The following is a 9,202-nucleotide window of genomic DNA, read 5'->3' as shown; positions in this document are numbered from 1 at the left end:
ACACAGACACTGACAGAGAAAACACACACACACACACACACACACACACACACACACACCAACAGTGCTGCTGGTTAGTTTGTAACGCTGCCAAATAACAAGGTTTTAACACGGGCTGCCGTACACTTCCACCTTTCTGCTGCTCTACAGGCGCCGCCGACACACAAAGCCCGGCGGATCAATGCTGGATACAGCGGTGCTCGGCTGGGTTTCAGGCGGAGGGCGACAAATAATCCCAGCTAACGACACGACTTCACTCCGGTGACTGAAGAGGCAGCACAAGTCTTTTGTACGGCCAGACCAACCTCACCCTTTTCAAATGGGATACAATTTACACCTATGGGGGGGGGCTTTAAAAAAGCCCTTTCCAGACGAGCGAACAGTTGCACGCGTTAAGGAGAAAACCCACCAAATAAATAAAGGTGTCGCCTGTCGTGTAACTGCAGTCTAGCAAAACTGTTCCTCAAACTTCAATTTAGCCAATTGTGGAGCGTTTCACTGTTCTCGCTACAGTTTCAAATGTCTCTCTCTCTCTCTTCTCTCTCTCTCTCTCATCCCCAAACGGTTTCCCCCTCACCTCTTGCCGATTCCTCTTGCTGTTGTGTTTTTTTTTTGTTTTTTTTGGAGGGGGGGTTGCTGTGTCCGTAGAGTCAACACCCTTTCTGTCCTCGGTAAACCCTCACGTGAAGCAGCCGACCGTTTCCTCCGGTGAGGTTCAAAGCCCGTCTTCGTGCATTAGAGCGACGTTGCCGTCTTTCTTTGACTCGGTCCTTTCTGTCGGTGTCGGCTCCTCCTGCTGCCCGACACAGCTCCACAGTGAGCTGACTGACTCTCCGCCTCCAAACACTCTACATTTCTCTCCACTGCATGCAGAGCACACACGCCAGTGAGCGGCGCAAGGCCTTCTGGGACTTGGAGTTGTACCCCCATATCGTCATTAGTGAAATATGTTTGGTTGATAAAACGTGTAAAGATAATTGGAAATAATTGAATAGGCTATAGAATATTTCCCCATAGAGTCAGCCCATAGCGTACTGTAGGCTATTTAAATAAGCAAACACAGCAATATATACATATTCATTAATATTTATGATATTCATATTTTGTATTTTATGTTGTTTAATGTATTACTTTTCATTACTTGTTTCTTTCCACTTGCTTATCCACAAGGAACCTCCAAGTTAGTTCAGTCAATGCCAAACAAACATTTGTGCTTTAAATGAAAAGATATTTTATTTTTCATATAAACAGCACATGTGGCATTAGCATCTCCTCTGCTGACTAATATGATATATGATATTGGTTCATGTGACATTTAAAAAGAAAAATGATCAGCTGTGACCTAGGGTGTTATTGCATAAGTGCAGGTGCAACTATATGCAGCTACAATTTAAATAATTTTTTTACATAGTGCAGAATACCGACTGACTGTTTGTTGTGTTTTAATGTATTGTTTTTTAAAAATATGTACCTAGAGCTCCCTGGAAAGCAGTATTGATGAGTGGATTATCTTGGTGAAAGGAAGTAAATTGATTGAATTGACTGGGAGGTAATACGAGTCTCATAATACTCTAAACTTTCCTCTTTTTTTCTCTGTCCTCATCCCTCCGCAGTCTCAAGGAGCATATACAATGTAAAACTAAGATATTAAATGCAGCATCGAAACAGCCGCTAGGAGGCACGGAGGAACACTGGCTGTTTAAAAAGAACAAGGTAAGGACAAAATCCAAAACCTGATTAGTGAGACTGCATGTGTCTTGGCTCTAAGATACATGTTGTAACTGCCAGCATTAAAGTAGTAGATGTAAATAATGAAATTATGTTTTGAAAACCTGCATTACATGCTCCTCCATCTGTGAGAATGTACAGACATTGCTGGGTTGAGTGTATTTTGGAGTTGGCACGAGATCCAATAGTTTCCTCTTTAAAAACATTGCTGCAAAAGTTATTGGCTCCCTGTTTTCATTCTACCTGAGGAGATTGGGTGTATCTGCCAAAGGTAGTTGATGAATGGGTTCAGACAGCACTGGAGACTGATAATACAACATTGGACAGCTGAGCAAGAATCAATGATATCTTGTACTCAACAGAATTGCTTACGGAAAGTTAGCATTTATTCTATGCCACAGTCTGACCACCTTTTTTTTTTTTTTTTAATGTATCCCGTAATACCTTTAAAATTAGATTATTTATACTCAGCTGGAAAATAATGAATAAAGCCTTAATCGGAAATAAAACATTCCCAGGTTGTTTCTTCCATGGTCCAACTGCTAACGGTGATGTGTTTTCTCGCAGCTGACGTGCCAGATGTTGTCATTGTTAGCGAGCAGCAGGCAGGTGTGTGTTTTGGAATCAATTTTGACAGTAATTTGATAAGGCTTTCTAGTATCTTACCACCTGATATGAAGGCTGGTGTTATGTTTTTGCCAATATCTGAGTCCATAGATCTGATGCTGATTTGAAAGATGAGAAACACTTTGGTTTGCTGTTTGTTTCAGCAGCAGGACAAAACTGTATTATATATATAGTATTATTAATATCATAAGAAGCCACTTTAATATACAAGTGAGCTAGTTGTAGCAGGAATATAAGATTTTTTTCAAACGTTTTTTCCAGCACAGATGCACATGGGGGTTGCAGGTTGGTGTGTTTTGATCTAACCTAAAGCTGCTGATCTTACAACTTATTTATCACTCCCCGAAGAATTACTTCAGGGACTCTTTCTTTGAGGTGTAGCTGCAGTAGGTTGTAAGAACTGACAGCGTTACCGACTGATGCTGTCTGTGCTCACATGAAGATAACCCAGTCTTGTGTTGGAGATCAGTTTCCACTCGAAAACCCGCCATGTTTGGGGTTACACAGATGATTGGTTGGGATTAGGGCTAAGATTTTGTTCAGGTTAATGTAACCCTGACCTGAAAGGATAAAACAAGAAATCTGAAACGTGCAGAGACAAAAGAGACTGAGAGAGCCTGCACCATGTCCTGAAAATTATGTTTTTCTATTAAATGAGGACATCTCTCTGGATGTCTAGCAAACCTGCTGACACTAAAGACAACAGTGAAATGTTCACTGACAGTGTATATGTTTTCCTTCAAAATATTGCAATACAAGCCTGCTCTACAGCATTCATACACTTTTTATGGTTGTGTTTGGACACTAACAGCACTTTGTTAAGGTTTGGGAAAGATCATAGTCCTGGTTTAATACAGAAAAAGTCTTGACATTTAACCGAAACCACAATCTTTCCCTAACCATAACTAAATGACTTCTGTTGCTTAAACCTAAACTCAGCCTGGATACAAATCTGGTCTCTGGTGTCAAAGACCCACTTTGTAGACTCAACATCAGGTCATCCGGATCAACTCACTGTGCTTCTGAACATAATCCAGGAAAAGATTTAAAACTGTTTAGTAATATATAAATGTAATTTCTACCAGCCTGCAAACTCTACCCTTAACTTCGCCCTCACTTATGAAGTAAGCAAACTGTCTAACTGAGAAGTATGATGATGCTGATGAAGCAGAAGGACTGTAGATTGACTCAGTGAGAAGTATGACTGGGACTTACACAACTCACAAAACCAGCAAGTCACAGTGGGTTTGCAGTTATTTATTATGACCAACATATACAGCACGACATAACTTCACTCCTTTTCAGTTTATTGATTGCAAATTTATTTAAGAAATTCGAACAAGAAAGTATCAACTATGAAGGGTCGAGCATTATTTCCTAATCTTTTTGCCCTGTCTTAAAGAGGGGCCTTGTTTTCAAGGCGCCATATGTAAGATTCTGAGGCATTTTTGGTATAATTTTAATGTATTAATCACTAATTATTGCTATTTGGGAACGGGTTATCACGTAACTTAAAACTGAGACCTCCTACATCTTTCTTGGTTGCTTATACCAGCCTGGGGACTGATTTCTATTTAGGGGTTGGATGGGATGTTTATGTAGATTCCAAGTTCCAACGTCAGCTAGCTGGCTGCTAAATTGACTGATTTGCAGGTTACTTTGTCGGATGGTGTTGTGGGTCAGTCAGCGCCAGATAACATTATTTAGCTGGCTAACCTTTGCTTGCCTTGCTAACATTATCATTTGCAAAATACTATCTCAGTGGATGTGTTATTTGGCTAGCTTGCAAAATTACATTACTACATGATTGATATGTTTTATGACAAACAATGCAAAGGTGTATGACTAATGATTGCTTTCTAGCGAGAGGGGCAGCCAACTAGCTAAATGTAACCTAAACTAATTTGGGGTTGGTCTGCCGGCTGTGGCTTGGCTGTGTGGTGTGGGTCTGGTATTGGTTGCTTCGTGTTGTTGGCTAGTTAGTAGCAAAGAGTCAGTGGTCCAAATAAAATATAGGAACACTGCAGATCACAATGTTATTCTAAAAGTGATTGTAATTTATTCCAGCATTCACTGTTCATTTCAGCAATCATTCTCGGGTATGTCACTTTTAGCGATGCCCAGTATGACACTTGTTCTTGTCTACGGGCTGTGACCAGAGTGCGAACACGAGCAACAGGATGCCAACTGCAGTGTCATATTATTTACAATGTTTTTCTGAAAGTTACATATAGGACCTTTAAAATATAGTTTTAAGATCTCTGTTATTTTAGTTTATTATTGTGCTCACGTGGTGGGCATTCCTTTTTGCAGGTGAATCTGGCCACAACTTACAGTACATTAATAGGCTATACGTCAGTACGGCACAGTGCACATTGTGGCTTAAGCAAAATAAATACTATACATATTTCCATGTTTAGAAGATGTGAACAACATTTTAGATGTTACAATATCACAGAGAAACAGTCCCTAATACAAACCCATTACTGGGTTCCACAAACATATTAGAAGGCACTACTGGAATATTGTTGGAAAGTTATAATGATCTTTTTGTTAGGTTTATCAAAGAGAAAAATAAGCACTCCATCGAGATAATAACAGTGCTGGAAAAAACAATATTACAGTAGGAAGCCTGCTGACACAGCAAAACACTGTCTCTATTACCAGCTGATAAATTCTGTATCAAATCAGGCTTAATTCCCTGCAGAGCTTTTAAAACAGTAAATATTACATCAAAGACTCACATTATTGAGCATTTCATGAACTTCCTTCACTGTAAAGGCCAACGTTCATTCAGTTTTTGTTCAGTCGGGTGTGCAACCTGTTGTGTTCCTGTTTCCATGCTGAGCAGGGAGCGTGGTGGAGGTGCCCCCTGTGGATGCAGAGAGGAGATAAACAAATCCATATATTGAACTGCCCTCCAGAGTTATCACAAATACTGATCGACCTTACATGATACTTCATCTGCTAATGCCTGCTCCTCAACAAATAAGCAAGAGAAGGACAGGAAAAAGATGAACTCTCCAGGCCTTGTATTTTACCTCTCACTCTAGGTAATCATAGGGCTGCAACTAATTAGTATTTTCAATCAATCATCAATTAATCTATAAATTACTGACTTTTACTCTTTGTTAAAAGCTTAAACAGCTTAAACAGCTTCAATTAGATGTTTTCTTTAACAACTATCTGAAATCCAAAGATACAGTGAGTTTTTTGTAGTATTTATTTATTTGAGACAGTTTAGTGAGTAGTTATTTCCTGGGAGAAATCCTCTGCTCACAGGTGATGCTCAGTACATTTCTAGTTTGTTTGGAATAACCATGCATGTGTTGATACAAGGATACAATATATTTTAAATGTAATTTTTAAATGAAGGGTTGTGTAATGAAATTCAGATTGTAGTTCCCAAAAAAAAAATACACCTCCTGTCCTGGGCCGTGGTTGTTTCCAGACGCTTATTATCACTCCTCTGTAAAAGTTAACAAAAACTTGGCACAGGAATTGTCCTTTCTTACGTTCCCCTAAAAATTATAGTTTATGAGAACCTGAGATAGGTTCTCTGTGATGTTGATTCCCGGGAATTAAACTAAAACTGATGGGGGTGTGTGTCTTTGCCTCTTTTTTCCTAAAATCAACAATCAGCCCCTTGGTTTTGCTAATGTTACACAGTGGTTTATGTTTACTGTTCACCACTCTGCAAGATTGTGGATTTCCTCCCGATATCAAGTCTCATCATTGTTTGACATCTGACAGGATGGTGGTGTCATTTGCAAACTTCACAAGTTATCTCCATTTCAGGGGATGTAGTCATGGGTGTACAGTATGAACAGGAGGGGGGCGAGCACACAGCCCTGGGGGGCTCCAGTGTTGAGCACACATATTGTTCATGTGGGGCTCAGGATTTCCTATTTCTACCAACCAATAAAACTGGCCTTCAAGATACAGTTCTTAACTAGGAGCTGGGTATGTTTTCTCAAACCACAGTTCCCCACATGATTTTAAAATAATTTGGCTGCCCAGTCAACAGTAAATAAAAATGGGTCTCCTGTTACATGATTTTCAAAATGTTTTAATTTTAATTTCTTAAAGAGTTTTAAAACTTGTGAACTACTTACTACACACACACACACACACACACACACACACTCACCCACACACACATTATGTGGCCAGTTCTTAGAGAGTGCTCAGAAAAGTGCTCTCCAATCGGCCTGCCATTCCAGGATCAGCAGGAGCCAAGTTACAAGCTCACTCCTCCCCACAGGAAAACTGCAAAGCCGCATGTTACTGGTTCTTCCATTTTTTCACACCGAGATCAATGTGTATGTCCACTTCCAGCACTCTATTTCAATTCAATAACATGAATTCACATGATAACTAATTTTTTTTTGTTTGTTTGCCGGCTAAATAGCAACTGGTCCAAGTCATAGTCCTCGGGAGGCTAGATCAGTATGAGTCACCATAATTGTTCTCTCTTTTGTGAATATTCAGAAATATTCTCCACCTTGTTATTAACAGTGTGGTGACGCACATTTGGTGATTGGGGTTTGGCTGGGAAACACTAGGTTTGCTTTAGAAAACTGAGGTTGACTGGTCCATGTCTTCTATGTTTTACATCTCTTCTTCTCTCTGACTTGGCTGCTTCTCCAGAGTGCTGTAACAAGTAGGAATATGGACGGCAGTTAGTGTGGTTGTTTAGCATGTTTGGCTTAAACCAAGTTTATTTTTTTGCTTGTTCCTCATTAGTCAGCTAATTAGCATAAAGGGCATGGTTGCAGCAATGTTTGTGTGTTTTGGCATTTGTAATGTGCACAAGCTTTGGCGGAAGATGTCTGTGCTTAGGTTCTTCAAGCAGTATTCATGCTATTTCTTTGGAAATCATGCATATCTGCTCAGCACAACAGGCTAATTGTTAGTTGGGGTTAGCTAAGGCAAATGTTTCATTATATATAAAGGTTCATACTGGGTGTTGCACATTGTTTACAGTGCCCAATAAATAGAGGCTACAGAAGCACAAAGAGAGAAAAAGTTGAGGGAGACAGCTGAAGGAAGCTTTGTTATAAAGCTGCTTTCAAAGCAGCAGCCGACAGCCGAAAAATGATGACTGAAACTTCCAGCAGCCAGTACAACCTCCAAAAATACATTTGTTTCTGTATCTTACATATAGTCAGATAGTAACCATGTACCTATGTTAAATTCACTTGGTTATGGCCTACTATAGAACACACGTGAACTGGGTGTGTTTTAACATACTAATGTAAGAGGACACTGCGGTTGAATGTGGTTATAAGTAATATTCTGTGTTTTACTTGGTGCATCATCTGATCAGCCTTTTATGCAGGTAGTTAAAATGCAGGATAGTTGTTGTTTGCACATCCAATTCTATATTTAGACCGAGCAGGATTAGGGCAATCTGTCAAGTTGTTCCATCTAAGTGCTGATATAATACCTGAGATTTGGTACTAATACCAAAATACTTTTTCCTTACATTACTTTGAGAATGAAGCCAACAAAAGAAACCAAAGCTGTTTGGACAATGCTGTCTAAACACAAGCAGCCATGTAAGGGAGTCTAAAATTATCATTTTGTGTGATTTTTATGCACCAAGGCAAATTCCTTGTACGTGTAAAAACTTAATTGGCAATGAATCCAATTCTGATTCTGATTTAAGTCAGAAGATCTCTGATCGAAGAATATGCAAGGAAGAGTGGGAATTTGAGCATACATGTTTGGGATTGGGCAGTTTTCCATACTGGGTTCTATCATCGCATACAAAAAAATAATAATAATTTAATACCCAATAGAGAATTTTGTAAAAGAAATGCTCACTGGATTATAGCTTTGATGGACTGAAAAAGCAATGCCTCGATCCTACCAGGTCTTAATGGCTAATGGAGAAAGGGTAGAGATCAAATGTCATGTTCAACTAAATGAGTAAAATTATTTAAACACGTTCAATAAGACACTCAAGACAGACGTTTCAAAATATATTTAAAATGGATTTACAGCATACTATGACAACATTGTACATGTTTCAATAGATCCTCCTGTTTGGAAAAGAGAATATATATTGCAGCTATAGGATGATGCATCACACTATTGAGAGTAAAATACCTTTTTCAGGGGAACCATTTTTGCTTTACCATTGCAGGAAACACACAGGTTAAACAGATTTCCTCAACGGTTTCATTAAGTGTCCCATTAAGCCATGACTGTGAGCCAGCAGACATAATACTAGGATTGCACTTGTTATCAATATTATTAATTACATCAATGCTTTTTCTGCTATAAGAAGCCAAAGTGTCTGCTGTGAAAAAAGATACAACAAATAAAATATCCCAAATCCATTAAATAACGAACCATGTATAAGAAACACAAGGAGATGTAAAATGCATGTGTGTGCATGTGCATACAGATGAGAGTGTGTGAAACCTGTCATGGCATTTCATTTGATGTAGTGCGGCTGACTCTAGAATGAAGTGAGGAGATAGTACAGTCGGGGGAGGGGGGACCCTTTTTAAAATTCAGCCACCGCCTCACAAAATGTCCGCACACGTCCCTGCAGATCAAATACTGCGTCATATTATGGGAATGACTTCTACACAATGACAAGCAAAATCAATATTTCACCACCCAGAATGATAATGTGGCAATAATGAACAATGAGGATGCTGACCGTGATAACTCATGCAACAGCACTTCACTGAGTCTCTGAATAGAGGCTGAGTAATACATAATTGGCAATCATGGAACCCAAAGCTACAGGCCTGTGAGCACTAATTTGCAATCACAGGACAGGGCAACGCTGGCACTCCAAGACTTTTGTGTGTGTGCTTCAAGTATGCAT

The 9,202-nt window shown here is 39.4% G+C and overlaps 1 protein-coding gene and 1 long non-coding RNA gene across 3 annotated transcripts in view; one reads left to right on the top strand and one right to left on the bottom strand.

Moving 5' to 3' along the window:
* ankrd50 (ankyrin repeat domain 50) overlaps positions 1 to 847 on the bottom strand; it is a 36,249-nt gene extending 35,402 nt beyond the window's left edge. The window contains exon 1 of the mRNA XM_035669285.1: positions 578 to 847. The gene's annotated coding sequence lies outside the window, so the exon portion shown is untranslated. The remainder of the gene's footprint in view (positions 1 to 577) is intronic.
* Positions 1 to 9,202, top strand: part of LOC118333581 — a 166,998-nt gene that overhangs the window by 147,525 nt on the left and 10,271 nt on the right. Inside the window, exons 1-2 of one of the 2 annotated variants that reach the window (XR_004796978.1) lie at positions 66 to 289; positions 1,614 to 1,713. This is a non-coding gene — a long non-coding RNA (uncharacterized LOC118333581). Of the gene's footprint in view, positions 1 to 65; positions 290 to 1,613; positions 1,714 to 9,202 lie in introns of those variants that run through there. The other variant, XR_004796979.1, reaches the window with a different exon arrangement.

This window comes from Morone saxatilis, unplaced genomic scaffold (genome assembly GCF_004916995.1).
Source record: "Morone saxatilis isolate NCDOM2014 unplaced genomic scaffold, NCSU_SB_2.0 Contig22, whole genome shotgun sequence".
NCBI classification, from domain to species: Eukaryota; Metazoa; Chordata; class Actinopteri; family Moronidae; genus Morone; species Morone saxatilis.
This window is presented reverse-complemented; position numbering and strand designations above follow the sequence as displayed.